The sequence below is a fragment of the Dipodomys spectabilis genome, unplaced genomic scaffold (assembly GCF_019054845.1).
Source record: "Dipodomys spectabilis isolate Male_0828 unplaced genomic scaffold, ASM1905484v1 ptg000116l, whole genome shotgun sequence".
Lineage (NCBI taxonomy): Eukaryota > Metazoa > Chordata > Mammalia > Rodentia > Heteromyidae > Dipodomys > Dipodomys spectabilis.
Window position 1 is genome coordinate 3,257,351 of NW_024870793.1, and position 22,415 is coordinate 3,279,765.

Here is a 22,415-nt window from a genome sequence, read left to right on the forward strand (position 1 = left end):
ACATATCCCTGAGGAGGAGATAGTTAATCTGAGAGCCATCATCCATGCAATTACCTAGAAGCAGATACTCCAGGCAATAGGAACAGCAAGTACATCCCTCAGTGAAGGGAAAGGACGTAACTTGCTTCAGAAAAGGAAAACCTCACTGACATGCTTGCTTGTGAAGTAAGAAAAAAAGGTACAACAAAGAAAAAAAGATCAGACATGAAGATCGGAATAAATTATATAGGTATTGGATGCTGCGGGTTACAAGAAGAAAAATTCTGTTATTCTAAATCTGACATGACCCACTGGAACCAATGTTCTCAAATAGTAGACACATCTGATTCACCTAGAGAATACTTTTAAAATGTGATTCTAGCCAGGCTCTGGTGGCTCACAACTGGAATGCTAGCTACTCGGGAGGCTGATACCTGAGGATCAGGTTTGAAGCAAGCCCAAAGAGGAAATTTGGAAAGACTGATCTCCAATTAACCACCAAAATTACAGACATGAAGCTGTGGTTCAACTGGTAGAGCACTAGCCTTGAGAAAAAAATTAAGGGACAACACCCAGGGTCTAGGTTCAAATCCCTGGACTTCACAAAACGAAGATGTCAACAAATAAAATTTCGTGCTCAGTCGATCATCACTTAACATTCTACTTCAATGTATTTGGTATGAGCCTAGGAAGTTACATCCTTAGCAAATGCTCTTCCCTCATATTCTGCTTCATTACCAGTATTCAAACCCCTGGCATCACCAAAGTCTCCTCCCAGTTAGCATAGCAGTCTACCACTGGGAATTAATAGATATATTTTTATTAATCATAATCTATACACACACATCAAATGAATAGTAGCCACATTCCATTATTCTGAATGTTTTTGCTCCCCCTTTGAGTTAATAAGCCTTACCATTAAAAAACTATATAATATTTATCAAATTAAGTCAACAGTCATCATTCTTTCACCCAATCTTGTAACCTAAGTTATGTAGGCTTTTTTGTTTCTTTGATGTTGGTGCCCTGTATCTTGTATATACATTTCTCTAGCTTTGGGAGGTGAAGGGGAAAAAACCAAATGATTAACTAGGGATACAGTTTGACCCATTTTAACAATGAGATCAAGACACTATGTTCAAAAACGAACTTTACAATTTAGGCAGGGAGTGGGGAGGGGGGATGGAATGGAATAGTTGTGGAGGTGGAAGGGTAGGGATGGTAGGGGAAAAACAAATGAGGAGGTAACAATGCTTGAGAGAAAATGAACTCATTACCTAACTTATGTAACTGTAACCCCTTTGTACATTATTTTTACAATAAAAACATATTAAAAAAGATGAAAAGACTCAGAAATAAAACTACATACTTACAATCATCTGATATTCGACAAAAGAGAGAATGATGTAATGTGAAAAAAACATAGCCTTGCTTGGTCCCTGTGGCTCATGCCTTTAATTCTAGCTACTCAGAGGCTGAGATCTGAGGATGGTTTTTGAAAGCCAGCAGGGACAGGGAAGTCCATGAGACTCTTAGCTCCAATAAACCACAAAAAATGGGAAGTGGAATATTGGTTCAAGTACTAGCCTGGAGATGAAATGCTGAGGGGTAGCTCCATGGCCTAGAGTTCAAGCCCCACGACCTACAAACACACACACACACACACACACACACACACACACACACACACACACACACCACATACACACACATCATAGCCTTTTCAACTATAGGTGTTGGGAAAACTGGACATCCATAGACAGAAAACTAGAAGTGGATCTCTGCTTGCACTAACATCAACTCAAAATGGATTAACTACATTAAAATCAGTCAATCTACTATAAGACAGAATAAGGGTGACATTAGAACTTATAGGTACTGAGGTGTGAGCTGGGCAGCTGCATGCTGAGCACCAGTAGTTGTGCTCCAGATCCCGCAATCTCGCACCACGTGCCTCGACCCGATAACTGCTTACTCCATTTGGCCACTGCGATGGGAGCCATGCATCAGGTGCGCCCCACGCTCTGGGCAGCTCTGCTCACTGCCCTGGCCCTGCTCCGCGGGCCACCGGTAACTCGGCCCCGTCGTGCGCTGAGAGCCCTGTGATGCGAACTCCTTGACCCAGTGCACACCTCCGCCTGCCACGCCCGCGTGCTCCAAGCTGGTGTGCGAGCCAGGCTGTGGCTGCTGCCTGACATGAGCACTGCGCGAGGGCCAGCCATGCCGTGTCTACACCGAACCCTGCAACTGAGGGCTCAGCTGCAGCTGCCACCGGCTGAACCGCGCCGATTCGTGTGCTGCTCTAGCGCTCCGGGTTCTGCGCCAACTCCAACGTCCCCGGCCACCTGAGCGCCTACCTGTTGCTGGTGCCCTCCACCTCAGGAAATGCTAGTGAGTCGGAGGAGGACCAAGGCAGGGGGAACCTGCCCCGCTGAGCACACATAGGGTGCCTGACTCCAAGTTCCATTCCATTCACGCAAAGCTGGACACCATCAAGAAAGGTCACGGGAAGGACTGCCAGCGCTACAAAGTCGACTATGAGTCCCAGAGCACAGACACCCAGAGCTTCTGCTCAGAGTCCAAACGGGAGACAGAATATGGTCCCTGCCTTAGAGAGATGGAAGATACCCTGAATCACCTGAAGTTCCTCAATGTGCTGAGTCCCAGGGGTGTGCACATCCCGAACTGCGACAAGAAAGGACTTTATAAGAATCAGTGTCACCCCTCCAAAGGCAGAAAGCGGGGCTTCTGCTGGTGCGTGGACAAGTATGGTCAGCCCCTCCCAGGCTTTGACAGCAAGGGCATGCATGACTAGCACTACCTCAGCATGCAGAGCCAGTAAACCCCACAGCATCAGTTAAATTGGAGCTCCAATACTCTTTACTTTGCACAAAAGACTGCAACGGACAGAAAACCACCTGGCTACAACCTCAACTTATATTTCTTTTTGTGATGAACTGTTTTTTTGTGTGTGTTTTTTAAGAAAACCAAAGTTTAGACAGAGATATTTGAAATGTCTATTGTTCCTTTAAATGGTAAACTTGAGCATATTTCCACTTTTCAGTAGTCAGAAAAGAAAATTAATTTCTCTGTTGCTTTCTGTAAAAATAACATACTCCTGCCGAAAAGAGCAGACTTGATCCCCTTCTAGAATCCTCTACACATCTACCCACTGGAACAGCTGACCTTCTGCCTCCCTCACTTCAGTGGCTATTGTAGAAGACACCTCCTCATTGCCCTCCACCCTGCTCAGGCCTCATGGAGAACAGGAAAGTCAGAAACTCAGGCCACCTGGCCATCTCTACCATACACAAGACCCCTGGCCATCCTGGTCCTATCTTTGATTCCAAGGCCTGGACCCCTAGGCCACAAAGCTTCTTTATTATCTGCAAGTGACTTGATCTGCTTGGAAAATACTGGAGAGATTGAGGTGGAATCTTAACTGACCAAGAAAGTTCTACAAAACTGACCAAAAATGTTCTAGCACATTCTGGGAAACTTGTAAATGCAGATCTTTCTGACCTCCCTCCATCAGGCAGCTTTTCAAGGATGGAGCCCAGTGGAAGGCCCAGGGTTGTCTTGACTGTGGTCCAGCAGGGCATGGGGGAAGCTGGGAGTGTACCCCACGCCTCACATGCCTCACCAGTAATGGAGTAATCGCTTTGGAGACAACAACAACAAAATGTTTTCTAATTTAACTCCTAGTTTGGGGTTGAGGATAATAAGCTATTTAAAGGCAAAAGTTTATTTTCACCCCTCATCTTCATTCTTGACCTAACAAAACAATGGTGTTTAATATTATCTAAACAGGAAAGATGAACAGCTTGTTGAGAGAGCCTCATAGGGACACTGGGAACTCATAGAGAATAACTTGTGTTTGTTGAACTTGGAGTCCAAATTATACTTTATAATTCACACATATATGCAGAGAGAGAGAGATGTTCTCAATGGTTAGCATTGTATACAGCATAGCCCAATGATAATAGGATCCATACTAGATAATCCTAGATAGTGTTATAGATACTAGAAGGTGTAACTATGGCTGTGACCAGGAGAGGACACTCAGTCCAGGTGGAGCTTTTCTCTCCCCAAGGCCAAACCCATGGCAGTGTTTGGTGTGTGGCAATTGTCCTGCCCTACACTGCTCTCCTTAAGAACAAAAAGAGGTCTCAAGATAGTCTGCCTACCTATTAAAAGCTTTCCTTTATTTTTTTAATTTTTGGGGGGGAAAGTATTTTTGAAAAGTTTTGTCTTGCGATATATTTATAAAAGTAAATAAAGTTTTTACCATTAAAATAATAATTTAAAAAAAGAACTTATAGGTACTGGCAGGAACTTCCTGAATAAAATCCCAGGGGCACAACAGATAGGAGAGAGACACAACAATTGGGACTACATCAAAGGAAAAAACATAAACAGGCTAGGGACATAGCCACTAAACTAAAAAGACAGCTAACAAATTGGGAAAAGATATTTACCTGCAATATATCTGACAAAGGGCTAATTTTCAATGTATACATGGATCTCAGGAAACTACCCCTCCCAAAACTAATAAACCAATCACCAAATGGGCAGAGGAGCTAAGGAGAGACTTCTCAGAAGAAGAAGGAAGAATGGCAAAGAAACATATCAGGAAAGGTTCATCATCCCTGGCCATAAAGAAAATATAAATCAAAGTAATCCTGAGATACCATCTTATCCAAATATCTTGAATTCAGACAACAAATGTTGGTGGGGAAGTGGAGAAATTAGAAAATGGCAAGGACATTTGTACAACCATGTTCCTTGCTGCTCAATTCACAGTGACAAGAAATGTACACAACGCAGATGCCCCACAACAAATGAATGGAACCAATAATTATGCTATCTATATACAATGAAATTTTACAGAGCCATTAGAAAGGATAAAATAATGTCATTTGCAGGGAAATGGATGACACTAGAATGAATCATGTTAACAAAGTTAAGCCAACATCAAATTGACAAATGGTACATGTTCCCCTGATATGTGGTAGAAAAGTTTAAAACACAATGGGATATGACATACTGTGCAGGACTCTAGGCATCATATACAGTAAGAACCAAAGAGGAAGCCTTTGGCGAAAATCACCAAGTTTTAATACTCAAGCACTTTTTCTATATAATACTATTGAAGTGCAATGATAAGGAAACAAAGGAACTTTTCTTAATTTGTCTTTTCATTTTCTGATGAGTCTGTATTCTTCACCTAATATACAGGGAAGATGGGGGAAGGGCACAGAATTAGTGGGAACTGGGTGAAAAATTGCAGCAGCAGAGCCCTCTGGCTGTACTGGACATTGATGAAAGTGAACCATGCAAGTTGAGGGTCAAGATGGGAGGGAGGGTATGGAAGAGAATGGGGGAACAGATAAGATTATGTAAAAGGAAGGAAATGTACTAGTTACCTGACATACAGAAAGGTAACGCTGCTCTATATCACCGCTATAATAATTTTTTTTTAAAAGAAGAGTGTTCCCAAATGAGAACACAGGAGAATAGGAAAATACAGAGCAGATAATTCTTTTTTTATGTCCTTGATACCTGATAGTTTCAATCAATAGCTATTGTCCTACCAACTGAGTCATACCTCTAAACCCAAAAGTCCTTACAATATTCAAATTTTTCATTGATTTCTTCATATTTTCTATTTACTTTTTGGTTTGTGTGTGTGTGTGTGTGTGTGTGTGTGTGTGTGTGTGTGTGTGTGTGTGTGTGTAAGAAATGGAGTTTGATCGTAGGGTCTAGGTGCTATCCCTGAGCTTCTATTTTGCTCAAGAGTTCACTATACCACTTGAGCCAAAGCTTCAGTTCTGGTTTTCTTGAATAGTTTATGGGAGATAATAGATTCACAGAGACGTTTTTGCACCTCTAGATGCAAATCATCATCTTCAGATCTTAGCCTCTGGAGTACGCAGTATTATAGGCATGAGTCAAGGTTTATGGCTTATGAATTGTTGTCCCTTTTTTAAAAAGCTGGTGCCAGTGGCTCATGCCTGTAATCGTAGCACCACAGGAGGCTGAGATCTGATAATTGTGGTTTAAAGACAACCTGGGTAAGAAAGTCTGTGAGACTATTATCTCATAAACTGGTTAGTAAGAAACCAGAAGGGGCACTGGCTCAACCTGGTAGGGTGATAGTCTTGAGCACAAAAGAACAGGGACTGCCTCCCCAGGCCCTGAGTTCAAGCCCCACATATAAAAAATGTAAAAAAAAAATTTACAATCACTTGTAATCTCAACTTCCTCAATTGGTAGTTCATTTAAAGTTAATTTGCATCTCACTTTGTACGTATTTGAGGGGGAACTAAACATTTAAAAAAATGAGCACCTGGGTTCAGGTGGCTCATGCCTGTAGTCCTACCTTTTCAGGAGGCTGAGAAATGAATATGGTGGTTTAAAGACAGCCTGGGCAGAAAAGTTCCCATGAGACTGCTATTTCCAATTAACCACTAAAAAACAAGAAATGGCACTGTGGTTTAAACTGGTATGGTAGAGTACTAGCATTGAGCAAAACTGTTCTGGGACAATATCCATGCCCTGTGTTCAAGTCCCATGTCTGAAGGAAAAATAGAAATCAAGGCTGGGAATTTGGCTCACTGTTAGAATGCTTGCCTTGCATGTTGAAACTTTGGGTTCAATTCCTAAGTACCACATAAGCAGAAAAAGCCAGAAGTGGCACTGTTGCTCAAGTGGTAGAGTGCTAGCCTTGAGGTGAAGATCTAAGGGATAGTGCCCAGGCCAGAGTTCAAGATCCATGGTGGATAAAAAACAAACAAACAAAGATAGTTCAAACATTTAAATGATGTGCACAATAGACTATACACTAATGATGAAAGATTAAATTAATGAATTAATAATTAAAATGATCAACATTATTTCGATTTTGTAAGTGGTGAATATAGCAGAAAAAGTGATAAAAAATAATGATTCATTTCTAACCACTCATATTGTTTTAAACTCATTTACTACTTTTAAACTAAAGGGGCACATAAGTATCATTTTACAGAAAAACAAAAGCTGTACTTGTATTTCCGCCTGAATTCCACATTTTATAATTCTCTTTTTAGTAAACAATCAGTATATTTTCATATAAAATACCTATAATCCCTTTATTTAATACTTATAATTCCAGTATTTGATTATATCATAATTCCTCCCTTACTTCTTTTCTTCATATCCTTTCCTCCTTTCTATACTAGCAGTTAAATTAAGGGCTTCATGCACTTAAGGTAGGTCCTCTAAAAGGTGAGCTACACGCCTGCCTTTTTTGCCTTAGTCACTTTTGCTTTTGTTGGTCATGTGGCTTGAACTCTGGGCCTAGAGACTGTCCTTGCACTCTTCAGCCCAAGGCAAGTGCTCTACTGTTTGAGCCACAGTGTAACTTCTGATTTTCTGGTGGTTTAATGGGAATAAGAGTCTCACAGAGTTTCCTGCCTAGACTGCCTTTGAACTGTGATCTTCAGATTTCAGCCTCCTGAGTAGCTAAGATTACAGGCATGAGGCACCTGCACCCAGCTCTGCTTTACCCTTATTTGGGGGGGGGGGGGCTGAACTCTGGGCCTGGCCACTGTCCCTCAGCTCAAGGCTCAAGGCTAGCGCTCTACCACTTGAGCCACAGTTTCACTTCCGGCTTTTTTCTTATTCTGCTTATGTGGTACTGAGGAATCGAACACAGGGCCTCATGCATGCAAAGCAAGTGCTCTACCACTGAGCCACCTTCGCAGCCTTGCTTTTTCCATTCTTATGGCAGGGTTTTCTGTTTATGACCAGGCCAGCATGGTCCACAATCCTTCTTTTTACCTTTTCTGAGTAGATGAAATATAAAGCACAAAGCATTGGGTTCAGATATTGATTGAGATCCAATATTGTGAAGTTTTCCCAGGGCTAGCCTCAAATCATAATCCTCTCTGTATCAGTCAAGACCCAGCAGCTAGCATTTTAAGTATGAGCTCCCATGCGTGGCTCAAATTTCTGACAACTAAAACATATGAACAAAGTTTTAATAATTTTAAATGTTGAATTTGAGGACAATGAGTGCTTTTAATTGCCTAGTTTCAAATTTCACCAAAAAACCCAAATATTAACTTTTGATTTCCTAGATTAAATAAGCAGATAAACTTTAAAAAGCAATTAGCTATTTAAAGAAAAAAGCTAGGGCTGAAAAGGTAGCTCAGTGGTAGAGCGCATGCCTTGCATGCCTGAGGCCCTGGGTTCGATTCCTAAGCACCACATAAGCAAAAAGAAAAAAAAGCTGGAAATGGCGCTGTGACTCAAGTGTTAGAGTGCTAGCTTTGAGCTGAAGAACTGAGGGACAGCACCCAGGCCCCGAGGTCAGGCTCCACGACTGGACCCCCCCCCAATAAAAAAGCTAAACAGTAATCATCCTTACCACTGTTACTTTGGACTTAACACCTTGTCAAACATTGTTTACATCATAGTTGGTTTTTATTGGCAGTATATACCATAAACGGATCAGGCCACCCCCAATGTCAATGGCAAAACAGCCTATATGCACAGGAGTGAAAGCCAGGCTGTAGGCCGTCACACCAACCATGCTCTTATATCTGATTTGCTTTGGAAACAGGATTATTATTCCATTCTTTCTACAAAGTTGCATGATTAGCAAACACGATTTAGAATGAAATTGGCCTCATACTTCATGTTCCAAGTAGAAGTCTTGCTTTCTGTATATCACTCCCATAAATCTAAATACTGGACTTGGCTTTATTGTGTCCATGTTGTCTTATTTGTAGTCTTCTATATTGTACTGAACCCTTATACTTAAACACAGAACTTCTCTTTCTCATATTATTGCTATTGTTTCCCTTACTGTTAGCACATGTACACTTGGGAAATAATGAACAGCACGTACACTCACAAAAAGAATGTTCTGAGAACCTTCTTCCCATTTAAAATTCGCCTTAGTTTATAGAGAACTTACAAAGTTTGAACTCAATGTACTCATGTATAATGTATTTATAAGCAATATAAATTTCATATTTTCTATTTACTAAGTTGTCCCTGAAACACGTGTTACCTCAGGTCCAAAGGTGTCCTAGTGTTATTTCAGTGAAGCCAGAAAACATTCATTATACCTCAAGCAGCACCATCGATTATTACTGGAAGTAACCATTACTGGATGTGGAAACTGAACCCAGGAGAGGAATGGAACATAGAGGAATAACAAAGTTCAAGTTACCTTGTGCTTTCCTTTTTACTGTACAAGAAAAGTATCCCAAGGCTTGAAGGAAACTCTGTCCCTGGCTTTTCTGAGTGTGCTCTTTACTCATATTAAATTTTTCTGTAAACTTCTAGTTAAGGGTATTACAAAAGGAAACAATGTACCATTTGAAGGACAGCATAGAACAAAAAGAAATAACTTTGTTTTAAAAGTGTTCTCCTGCAAAGGAACAAAGATATGGAGGTTTTAATGTGTCTTATGGATGGATATTTCACCCCTGAGATGATTCTCTTGATGCAGGAGTCAGTTATCAATTCCTTTGGTCTTGTCCTGAGTTCTCCAGAGCAATAAGGATTCCAAAAAAGCAGGATCCAGTGAGTATGATCAGCAAAAGAAGCGTCTTCTCTGACCAGTACTCCTTTAAGGAGGGTCCCAAAGAAATATCTGGGATTTTTGATTGCTTGTTTGTTTAGATTGTGCTGGTTCTGGGGCTTGAACCCAGAGGCTGGATCCTGTCCCTGAACAGTTGTCTCTCCTGCCCATCTGCCCCCAAAGTTAGTACTCTACTGCTTGAGCCAAAATTCCACTTCTGGTTTTCTGGTGTTATATTTTCGATAAGAGTTTGACAGACACTCCTGCCTGGTTGCTTTGAATTAAGATAGTAAGAAAGCTAAGTGTCATCAATTGAATAGTCTTCTCTTTTGAAACAAAAATATTAGATGAAGTTTATTATAAAGCTAATATTTGACAATGTTTAAAGGAAGAGAATATGTCTAACAAAGAAGCCATAACTTAAATAACTCAGCAAAACTGGGTGGGCTGAATCATTTTGAAATTATTTTTTCTGCTTGCCAAGATTATTGATCTTGTCCTTCCTTTTGGGGAAACTTAAGGTAATATTTGCACTTTTTGTTGTTTGTGGGGCTTGAACTCTGATCCTGGGCACACTCCCTAAGGTCTTCAGCTCAAGTTGAGTGCTCTACCGTTTAAGCTACACCACCACTTCCGGGTTTCAGGTGGTTAATTGACGATAAGGGTCTCATGAACATTCCTGACCAGGCTGGCTTTGAACCACAATCCTCTGGTCTCAACCTCCAGATTAGCTAGGATTACAGGCGTGAACCACCAGCACCCAGCTCATATTTTCGCTTATGTGCACTGAATGACACTATATAGACAAATAATGGAAATTTGAATCAAATGATGGCATTGCAACTTTCCAGAAAATTTGAGGTAGCAATAAATATGTCCTCCTTTCTATGTTGTTTCATTAATGACTCATGAGCTATGGGACCCTTACATTAGCATCTTCTGCCATCTTTTTAGGTGTATTTAGTATCAGGTAATGTTCATAGAGAAATATAGAAAGACTGAGATTTTTAGAAAGCAAAGAAGATAAGGTAGGAAAAAACAGTACAGAAGGAGATACAGTTATTGCACAGAAATTAAGAAGTAGTCTAAGAGATTTAGAATGCTAAAGGCAATGAGGAATAAGACTAGTTGATAACTATTTCTTCAATAACCAAAAATGGTTCTCTAAAAAAAATTCTGGTATACCTTAGTTGCTGTCATTTATTCATTATCTCTGGAATTATTCCTTCTCTTTTGTCACAACTGTGAATTTGCCTTTGCCGTTTTGGTGCCATAAATGACCGAAAATATTTCCAAATCTCACTTAGACTACCCTTCTCATTGTGATTAGCAGTGACCATTCAAAAACCTGGAATCTTTGAATTTCCAGAATTAATCTTCACCTGACATCTAAGCACATTCAAGCCATTAATTGCTGTGACCTAATGAACAAAACTCTTTCTTAAACACAATATCCTAATATAAGTAAATTACATGAATTAGGGACTATTGTCAGGTGTCAGTATGGCAGAAGCAATTATATATTCCAAGTATGGGTTCCTTATTTTGTATTTACTAACTAAATGTTTTTTGGTTTTGGATTTTTTGTTGTTGTTTGTTTTTGTTTTTTGTTAGTCAAGGGACTTAAACTCAGGCCTAGGGGATAATTCCTGATTTTTTTCTTCTCAAGTCTATCATTCTACCACTTGAGGCACAGCAGCACTTTCAGTGTTTTTCTGTTTATGTGGTACTGAGGAATTGAACTCAGGGTTTCATGCATGCTAGGCAATCACTGTATCATGAAGCCACATTCCCAGAGCCCTAAATGACGTTCTTAAGTTGACATTATATTTTCATTCCATAAATATGTACCATAATATTGGCCAGGTGCTAGATAATGATGTAGAAAAGAATACAATAAAATAAATCCAGTAAGTCTAGATGGACAATGAATAACCCTCACAGTTCTAGCAAGGGCACAGAGGGCTTATCTCATGGAGATGTATCAACATGCTGAGTGAGACCGCTCCTGACCCACAGCCCACATCCAGAACCAGAATGAGTAGGCCATCTTGGGTTCCAGGGACCTGGGGACGTTGGGCAACCTCCTACAGCACAGATTCAACCAGTTCCTGAGATAGAGAGAGAGAGCCAGAGAGAGAAAGAGAGAGAGAGAGAACCAGAATTACAGTTAAATCCGGTGCCAGTGGCTTAGAACTCTAATCCTAACTAAACAGGAGGCTGAGATATGAAGATAATGGTTCATAGACAACCCAGGCAGGAACATCTGTGAGAATTTTATCTCCAAAGAATCACCAGAAAAGTGGAAGGGGCACTGTGGGCTCAAGTGATAAAGTGCTAGCCTTGAGCTGAGGAGCTCAGGAACAGTGCCCAATCCTAGAGTTCAAGACCCACGACTGAAAAGAAGTGGACTTCCCACCACAAGAAGTGGACTGAACAGCACCCATTGTCGTAGGGAGCATGGTAGAGAAGTCAGGCCGAGTTTCCTGTGAACTTGAGGTCATAAGTAGGTTACCTGGCTTCTCTGTGCCTGTTTTCCCAGGTGCAAAACTTAACAAAATGAAGGATCCCCTTCCTCATGGGGATAGGGTAATAATGAAAGACAGCCATGTTTCAGTTCATAATCCCACTCCTGATGCACAATTAATAGCAGGTCCCACCTGAGCCCTTTCTGGTATCTTCCTGTCATATGCTCACAGAATTGCCAAAACCTCATCTGAAGGCCGCTCCCTCTCTGCCTAAACATTCTCCAGAGATCTCTCTGTATAAATCCCTTGTTTCCTCACAACTGTCCTGTAAGGAGAATGAGGTCCAATGGTTGAGGCCCAGCCAAGAGCTTCATGAGTGATCAGGAATCGGTTGCTGTGGACTGAGTTTGGGATAATCCATCTAAACCAACGACTGAGCATGGTGCCACATGTCTACCATCCCAACTAGAGAGGACAAGGCCTGGTGGAACATATCTTTCACAGGAAGACTGCAATCCAGGCCAGCCTGAGCATATATTTAGTTTCTATCTCAGAAATGCTGAAGGCAGAAAGGTGGCTCATCAGAGCCAGGAGAGGAAACCATCAAGGGGGTCATGGTGCCCCCAGAGGGGTGTTTGACCTGGGTTGAGTTGGTGTTGGGGCAGCCACTCAACTGTGTTGCTAAGAGAAACTGATGGCAGCTGCTCCAAGAGGGGCAGCAGCTATGGCAGCATCATTGCGGACACATGGGGCCAGAGCAGATGACTAGGGGCAGGGACCAGTTTGGGGATTTGGGTATGCTGGCAGCAAGCCATTGCCTGAGGTTTGAAACCTGGCACTGAATGAAGGGAGGGAAGGGGCCGGGAGGGGGTGAGAGCATCAATTTCCTACTATACTCCAAAGTCACCTCAAGTCTCTTCCTCACCACTCAGCCAGCTCTACCTTCCTCAACTACTGGTAGTGGTGTAAACTAACAGAGGGAATCCCAGTGCTACCTGGCAGCATGGAATGTGGGCGTGGCCAGCATTCTTGTATCCCATTGGTCAGAAAGAAACAAGAAAGAATGGGGGTGTGGCCAGAATCCCATGAAGCAAGCAGAATGGGTGAGTGTCAAAAGGCCATCCTGGGGCAATTTGAGCTGACAGGATGTTCCCAGGACTTGAGAACGAGCCCCAAAGCTTAACAAAATAAAAACAGATTGACATGCAGATGGCAGTATGCTAATAAATATATGTCTTTATAGAGTGCCAGAGATGTCTATACCTTATTCAGTTGTATAGACTATATTCCTACCAATTCCTGAGTATTCATTTTGCATCCATTTAATTAATGTTATTGTTTAAATCCTTAAACTATTAATGAAAGCACTCAGTGTCCTGAAATTATTGTGTTCCTGTAAGTAATAACATTCTTTTAATGATTCTTTAATATTAAATAAAATCAACCAGCCTTCTGAAATGATGCTGTTTAATTTTATAGGATCATCATGCATGATGAACTCATTCAACTGTGACATTGACAAAATTCCAATGTTGTTCCTTTGGATGGGATCCAGTTTCCTAGTATCTCCTGTTATTGGCTGGTGTCAGGACGGGGTTTCGAAATGAGGGACTATGTTGCCACGTGGGCAAAGGTTCGCTGATAGTGTGTCAGTCTTCAGCCATGCAAGGTGAAGTACACTTTGCAACAGTGTCATTAAGTCCCAGAAGTGTCACTGCAATGGAAGAAAACATAAAAGGCAACATTTTTTCTGTGCATTGTATTCCTTGCAAGACCTAGGGTTCTAGGATCACAGGAGCACCTGCGTGTCCAGTGGCTTCACCCCATCCTAGGGTAATCGAAGCTGAGGCGGACTTGCCACGACCTGAGTTCAAGCCTCATGCTGAGAAAAAAATAGGTCCCTGGCTTAAAATTCACACAGTTTTTTCTTACAGGCTTTGGATTTGAACTCAGGTTCTGGGCAAATCTTCAGCAATGTGGATAAAGGGGAAGGTCACCTTACATGAAGCTAAAAGTCAGGCCTGTTCACTAGTCCTGAATTCAAGACCAAACCCTGGAAAACATAATATATATACATATATATATGTGTATATATATATATATATATATATATATATATATGTATATGTATACACACACATACATGTTTGGTGTGTTCTTTATATCTTTTGTTTTATTCATTTATTTACCATTGATTTTACTATGATGAAACCCATTCTGTTTATTACATTGATGACAACCTATCACAGAACATCTAGATTTGTAGAAATGTTCTCCATCATGCCTGACCCCTAGGATTCTCAGAGAAAAGGAAAAAAAGTTTCACACTCTCCTTCTTACTCCACAATCCACTTGTTGGTAGTGCTGGGATCTGAACTCTGGGGAGAGCAAAACCAATTGGCCAATCAGTCAAGGTGATCATATGAACCTGTGAGCAACTAAGGAGTTTGGCCAATCCCAGAATCTGACATTGATCCCCAGGGTGGTCCACTTTAGTCAGAAATTCATAATTTAAACATAGGATCTATATTGACATACATGTGTGGACAGCGTCTTGGTTCAGTGCAATTATTCTCCTTATTTTGTCTCTAATTCATGGAGGTATTGTATATTTTAATAAGTATGGTGATAGGTATAACTGTGCTGACATGGATGACAACCTGTTCCCATGATTACAGGGTTGTCTATGCATGCTCCCTCGTATTTGAGACCCAGGACTTTCACAGGAGAGGATAAAAGGCACAACGACTGGCTTCTGACATCAGGATGAATCTTTTGTCAGTGCTGGGATTTGAGCTCAGGTCTGGGGAACTCTGTTGCACTGTGGGGGAAGGGGAAGCTCACCATCTTTGAAGACTAGAATGTCAGGCCTGGTACAGGACCTGATTTGAAGCCCCAGCACTGGACGAAATAACAAGCCCACCTTTTCTAAACGTAGGATTTCTCTTTACCTACAGGTGTGGTATGTATCTTGCATTCAGTGTAGTTATTCATTCTATTTTGTGTCTTATTCATGAATGTATTGTGTATTTTAATGCATATGGTGACAGATATAACTGTGCTGACATGGATGACAACCTATTCCCATGGTTAAGAGTTGCCTATATAGCATTCTCCATCCTCAATGAGACCCAGGACATTCACAGGACAGGAAAACATTTGCCACCATAGGCTTCTCACATCAGAATGAATCTTTTGGTAATGCTGGAATTTCAACTCAAAGACTAACAAGCCCAATTCATGAATGGGTCATGGTGAGCACACTAGGCTGTGAGCCTCTAAGAACTAGGCCATTTCTGGGACCTGAGATGGAGCCCTGGTGGGGGCCAATATAGTCATAAATTCATAATTAAACAGTGGATCTATATTTCCAAACATGGGTGGGAGGCATCTTGCGTTTGGTGTAGTCATTCTCTTTGTTTTGTGTCTTATTCATTGATGTATTGTGTATTTCCTTGAGTATAGGATGACAGATATGACTGTGGTGAACTGGATTACAACCTATTCCCATGAGTATAGAGTAGCGTATACATTCTTCTTCCTAGCTGAGACCCAGAAATTGCACAGTACAGTAAAACAGGTGCAACAACTGGCTTCTCACATCAGGGTGAATTTTTGGCAGTGCTGGGATTCGAACTTTGAGCCTAGGAGGCCCAACCGCCCAATGGGTCCACATGATCACACCAGACTGTGAGCCACTAAGGAGCTGGGCCGTTTCCAGGAACTGAGATCGAGCCCCAGGGAGGCCAAAATAGTCCTCCATGATCATTGAAACATGGGATGTATATTCACATCCGTTTGTGGACTGCATCGTACATTGAGTGTAATTATTCTCTTTGTTTTGTTTGCTATTAATGGGTGTATTGTGTATTTTCTTGAGTATATGATGACAGGTATAACTGGGCTGACATGACTAACAACTTATTCCTATGGCCACAGTGAGTCCCGTGCATTCTCCATCCCAGCTGAGATCCAGGACTTGCACTGGAAAGAATACAGGTGCAACGATTGACTTCTGAAATCACGATGAATCTTTTGGCAGGGCGGGGAATCTGAACTCGGGACCTAGCAGGACCAAGTGGCAAGTGGGTCCACATGAGCACACCAGCCTTTGGGACCTGCGATTGAACCCCCGCCCCCGAGGGGACAGCGGGGAGGACAACAGTCATCCATTCATAAGCTGAAGTTAGTATGCAAATAAGTACACAGTTGTATAGACTAGGAGAGGTGGTAACCTGTGGTAGAATCCAATCTGTGTGACTACCGATTCTTGGATATTTCCTGATGCCACCATTTCATGACTGTGATGATTATTGTCATGCTTCATCAACTTCTTTACAAATAATCGATACCCCATGAGTCTTGCCTATCATTTCCTACTTGCATCATGCACGAACTACTCATTCAAGGATGAGATCAATCACATTCCATGACTCATCCTAGGTCCAGAAACGAGTATCTCAGGATCTACCTCCATTCCCTCTGTTTAGGGTGGCTGAATTCAAGCCTCAGGTCTGGAAAAGATATTCCTTATATACTTTTGTTTTTTTTTTTGGTCCACTCATACGCCTGAACTCTGGGCCCTGTGGCTGTCCCTCAGCTCTTCACCTAAAGGCTAGTGCTCTACCTCTTGAGCCACAGCGCCACTGCCAGCTTTTTTTCTGCTTATGTGCTGCTGAGGAATCCAGCCCACGGCCTCATGCATGCAAGGCAAAAGCTCTACAACTGAGCCACCTTCCCAGCCATCCTTATATATATTTTAAAGGTAGGATTTATACTTCCTTAAAGATGTTCAGGCCATAATGTTTTTGTATGGTTATTTATATTATTTCTTGTGTCATTCATTTATTTAGAATTTATTTTATTGACTCTGATGACAACTATACCATTTATTATGTTGTTTACATCCTATCACACAACATCTAGATGTTAGATGTGTTCTCCATCATGCCTTGCCATTCCAGGACCTGACTTTGTGCCTAGCAGGCCCAATTCATGATTGGGTGAGTTTGAGCATGCCAGCCTCTATCCAATGAAGATGTCAGGCGGTTCCCAGGCTCTGAGATCGACCCCCAGGTTTGGCCAAAACAATGATACATGGATAGGCAGATGGAGGTATACAAATAAATATATATATTGGTAAAGAGTTCCACAGCCATCTATCTATGATAGAATGACACCTACTATTATCCTACCAACTCTTAGGTATTTATTATACCACCATTGAAGGAATATTATTCTTTTCATGCTTAATAAACCATTAATTAAGCTCAATCATCATTCCAGGATTATTGCATCCAATTTTTTGTAGACCGATGTTTAAACTACTCTTTCAATCAGTATTCCAATGCATAGGAATGAGTCTCTTGTGATCTCCGGAGATTGATGTCAGGACTGCGATTTGAACCCAGGGCCAATGTTGACAGATAGGACTATGGCTTCACTGATAGCTCACCTGCCGCCAGCAATGTCAGGTCAGGTCCACATTGCAGCTTTGTCATTAGGACCCAAGATGGTCACTGTCCAAAGGAAAAAAATTGTAAAACCCAAGCTCTCTGCAGCTCACCACTTTTTGTGCTTTCCAAATTGTTTTTCTTCCTGAAAGCCCTCTGGGCCCAGGATCCCAGGATCGGCTATGAGTCCAGAGACTGCACCCCAGCCAAGGGAGATCCAAGATGAAGTAGAATTTCCACGACCTGTGTTCAAACCCCATGCTTGGCCAAAAAAACATATATATATAATTTAACTAAATTAAAAAAATAAAGCTCCCTGGTTTGGAATTTCTGCCAGTTTTCTTTTCTAGCCTGGGATTTGAACTCAGGGTCTTGCTAAATCTGTAGCAATGTGAGCGAAGAGTTGCCATTACTTGAGTTCAAACCCCATGCCAACCAAAAATGAAAAACTAAGTCATTGACCTCGGCAGAGGGAGGTAGTTCTGGAGATGGCAGGGAAGGGATGGTAGGGGAAAAACATAGGAGGAGTAAACAATGCTCATTAGGAAATGTACTCATTACCTTGCTCCTGGAACTGTAACCCCTCTGTAGAACATTTTTGAAATAAAAAACATACAAAAAAAGAGTAACATTGTAGTTCTCAGAGAAGCACTTTGCAGGTAAGTGAAGGATGTTTGAATACATGTACAAAACTCTACACTGCTTTTTTTAATATTCAGTATGGAACTGAATAAACATAACTGCTTCTATCAAAGAAATTAAGTCACTGTCTTGGAACTGGGGCCAGTATTTCTGCCATTGCTAGTTTTTGAGCTCATCGTCCAGGTAACTCTTTTGCATCATTGATGAAGGCGAAGCTCATTGTCCTTGAGGAAAAGAAAATCAGGATAGTTTTCCCAGGGCCTGAATGTCGGCCTTGCAACTGGAAAATATTTCTAAACATGTGTAATACATGATATATACTTATATATGTATGTTAATTTCATATAATGATTTTTATTATTGATTTTGTATTTTTTTGATTCATTTATTGATTATTGTATTAGTATTATTATACACATAATATTATATTTTGCACATCTATTATAAAATTATACACAATAATTTAGGGCATTGACTCATTTTAATTAACATTTTATTAGGTGTTGAAACATGATACATAATTAAATGGAAGCATTTGTCCCAGTCATCACATATTTAGAGTCTCTCCTAAGTATGAGCTTGGAGTTCAAGCCCAAGACTGGCAAAAAAAAGGGAGCTTGGTTAGACATATTATTCTGGAACTCAGAGGAGGGCCAAGGTTATAGATAAAAGGTAGGGTAGAGGTCAGGTGCTGGTGGCTCACCCTGTAAGCTACTCAGGAGGAAGAGATCTGAAGATCCCAATTGCAAGCAGGAAAGTCAATATGAGACACTTTTCAACAATTAAACATTCCAAAAGCCAGAAGTGGAGCTATAGTTCAAGTAGTAGAGTGCTAGCCTGGAGCACAAAACCTTTGGGACAGGATAGCATCCAGGTCCTGAATTCAAACCCCAGGACTCACACACACATACACACACACACACACACACACACACACACACACACACACACAAATACACACACCAATATAGAGCATTTGCCAGTCAGACCACACAATTTCCATCTCTAGCAACTCAATATTAAAAAAAATAAAGATGGAGAAGGGAAGGAAAGATTTGCTCCGGAAGTGATATAGCCAGTGCCAAAATTCCACAGTAGTTCTAATATGTGGGTACAAGACAGAGAGGCTCAGGCAGAAGGTATAGCATGGGCAAAGGTCCTGAGGTGTGCTGTAGATCAGGTGGTGTGAGTGGTATGAAGGTTCTATGGCTTCAGAAAAGTATGGCAGGAAATTCAAGGCTGGGTCAATGTTGACTAGAATCACAGCGCAGAGGGTGTGGTCCCAGAATGGCGCCCAGGGGGAAGATTAGCTTGGCTTTTTGCCAGGGACCCAAAGCCATGTCCTGTGGTTGTAAACCTGTTTTCACAGCTCCTGACCCTCAGGCCTCCTTTGCGTGGAGGAGTCAGGGCAAATGCAGGGAAGAACTCTTGTTTTAGAAAAGCTTCTAGCCCAATGCCACCAGTGACTCAACCCTTGTAAATCCTAGCTATTCAGGAAACTAAGATAGAGATCGAGGGTGAAACCAGCTCAGGAAGGGAAAGTTAATGAGACTCTTCTTGCCCATTAACTACCAATATCCAGAAAAGGAGCTGTGGCTCAAGTGGTAAAGTGGTAACCTTGAAGCAAAAAGTTTAGAGACCAGAGCCCAGAGTTCAGGCCCCAATACTAGCACAGGAAAACTAAAGAAAAGATTTCAGGAGATCCTAGTCCACTGTGGTGAAAGGCCAGAACTTCCAGGCACAGGTGGCTCCTAGGTCCTCAGGAGGCTGAGATGTGAGGATCACGTTTCAAAGCCAGCCCAGGCAGGAAAGTCTGGGAGACTCTGATCTCCAAGGAATCTACAGAAAATTGGAAGTTGCTCTGTGGCTCAAGTGGTATGGTGAAGAGCTGGGGGACAATGCCCAGGCCCAGAGTTCAAGCCCCATGACCAACACCTGGCCTGCTTAGACCTTACTCTGTAGCTCTAGGCAGAGTTCTTTCCAGTGGGCTCCTGAGGGTCCCCTAATGTCTAGATGTCCTACAATTCTTGGTAGCAGCCTGTTTGGAGGCCATTGCCTACAGAGCAGGCCACAGTACCAGAGAAGTATCAAGCCTTGAGGCATGAAGATCATCAGAATGGCATCTGTCATTGGTGCAATGTGGATCAAAGCAGTAAATCACTGTCTCAGACGACGGTTCTGGGTCAGGAGGGGCAGGAGCTTCAAGATGTCACACCAGATAATGTCCAGTCACACGAGTATCACAAGAGTGCAAATTTAACAGTCAGACCTTGGGTAGGTGTTGAGTTGGGCTCATGAAAGTATTGTAGGCTCAGTAATCCACAGCCAACTGGCTGCTGCTTGTAGCAGTCACTATCCCAGGAGTCCAAGGGCTTGCTGCCCTGCTTTCCTCACCAGTGCTTGGGGAAGGGGGGCAGATGAAGTTCTGCAATCATAGGCCGACTACCAAGGAGAAACCCTAGTGTCCTTCCCTTGATCCTGTAGCCCCAAGTTGAGATCGATGGGCAAGTTCCATGGAACTTACTGCCACGGCTGAAACCCCTCAGCCCAAGAAGGACTTAGGGAGAAACCACTTGATCTGGCTTGAGAGTTTATTGTGACTATGACTCAGGACTGCCCCCCATTTGTAGCACCGCTCATCCAGGTCAAAACTAATGCCCCCAAACCTTGAAGTACTGGCCATACCAATCTCTCATCCCCCAGTTCCCTGGCCCTGGAATCTAAAGTATAAGCCTCTGTATTCTGGGAATCCAGAATTGTCTAGAAGGACCTGAGAGGCCCAGCTGGGGACAGAAGATAGATTTGCCTACAATAAGGTACGTTGACATTTCCTAGACATCGAACAATACATCCAAGCCACCTTGGCCTCACCTCTCATGTAGCCCCAGATTATCCTTGTTTGGGGAGCCTTCAGTCAGCTATCAAGGTCGAGTTTGCCAGAGCCACTGGCAACCACCCTTCCCCCACACCACTACCAACCTGCTGGGAGTGGGACATGCAGCCAGGGGTCCAGCTGAGAAAAAGACAGGACACAGCATGACTGACCCTGGCCCCCAGAGTCTGGAGTGAACATATGCAGGCTGGCCCTCAGGACCCAGAACCCCCTGGATGAGGACAAAGATAGGGACAGCCAGACTTGGGTCCCAAGGAAAAGCTGGAATATGCAGGTCTCTGGCAATTTAGGACTCAGTGTAGACCATGATAGGGGACTAAATACAAGTTGCTATTGAAGAAGGGCACCATCCAAGGTCAGGAAGAGGCAGACAAGCACCCGGGAAGTGGGCAGAGAATGATGAGGGAAAAATACACACACACACACACTCAAACACACACACACACACACACAAACACACACACACACACACACACACACACACACACACACACACACACACGGGTAGCCCAAGGCATCAGCAGTCCCTGAGCAACTGAACATCCCAATCTCTGAGAAGATGGCACTACCATCCTCAGACCAAATGTTGACAAAATTCAGAGCCTCTCACACATCTGGAATGGCTCATAAAACAGCATGGCATTTCCTACTGTACACACCACTATGAAGAAAACTCACATTATTTTGGTTGTCGGTCATGGGGTTTGAAATTTGGTCCTGCGTGCTATCCCTCAGCTCTTCAGCTGAAGGTGTGAGCTCTACCACTGGAGCCACAGCACCGCTTCCAGTTTTCTGGTGCTTCCCCTGAGTTAAAGTCTCAGACTTCCCCACCAAAGCTGGCTTTGAACCGTGATCCTCAGATCTCAGCCTCATGAGTAGCTAGGATGGGAGTTGTGAGACACTGGCAGTGCTTGGTTTTAGCCACCTTCTTACAACCAGGGGAAACCCAACTTGTCAGGCCATAAAGCTCATGCAACCCTTCACTTTCAGACTTTGACACCAGTATCCAAAGCCATTCTTCCTTGGTTGGAGAGAATATAATCGACACTACCCTCCAACCCTGCTCCCATTCGCTCACTCCCTGCCTACGATAGGCCACAACCTATGGAGTTCTTGGTAAGACAATGCCCAGCTTGCTGTAACTTCACACGCGGCCAAACTTGGGGAGTTCTTAGAAAGGGCTGTACACTGAGGCCAGAACCTGGTGTCCCAACCAGAGCAACCCCACTCGTTCACCATCTCTGGCAAGCAAGGTGTGTCTTTCGTTTTTGTTTTTTGGATGAGGGGCTTGAACTCAGGGCTTGGGTACTGTCCCTGATGATGAATTTTGCTCAAGGCCAGTGCTCTACCACATGAGCCATGGCACCACTTCCGGTTGGAGATTGGAAATGAGACTCTCATCGGAC

General features: G+C 42.5%; 1 pseudogene; it reads left to right on the forward strand.

Moving 5' to 3' along the window:
- The first annotated feature begins 1,980 nt into the window (after positions 1 to 1,980).
- Positions 1,981 to 2,821, forward strand: LOC122115099 (annotated as a pseudogene).
- The last annotated feature ends 19,594 nt before the right edge of the window (positions 2,822 to 22,415 follow it).